A 469-nucleotide genomic window follows, 5' to 3' on the forward strand; every position below is an offset into this window, starting at 1 on the left:
CCTGAATGCCTCAGTCCTTTCTACCCTAAGTTTTATCTAAAAGGGTCATTCCGGTCATGGTAAATAAGAGGACACTTTGCTCTGTAAGAATCGATCAAAGGTCATACAGACAAGGTCACATGCTGCTTGGCAATGCCGAGAGTGTTTTCAACATGCACTTTGATGACACTTGGCATTTCCATGCAGCAGAAATTAGGGTTATGCTGCTGCATGTTTACATCAAAAATCAAGGGTCCTGCTTCCACACCCAATACTGAGGGTGTAAGCCCTCAGTTCTGTTTTTGCACCTTTGGTACCTTTCTCCGTAAGGATCCTGATCCCAAGAGATGGGTGAAAATCTGATAACTTGCTACTGACAGCACATGGCATCCAAAAAAGGCATCCCTACCAAGCCAAATGAGGTTTCCCCAAAACAGTCTGACTTTTTTTTTACAGACTTACAAATAGGTTGGCCATAAACTGGGCTTTA

The sequence above is a fragment of the Anser brachyrhynchus genome (assembly GCF_964034855.1).
Source record: "Anser brachyrhynchus genome assembly, chromosome: 6".
NCBI lineage: Eukaryota > Metazoa > Chordata > Aves > Anseriformes > Anatidae > Anser > Anser brachyrhynchus.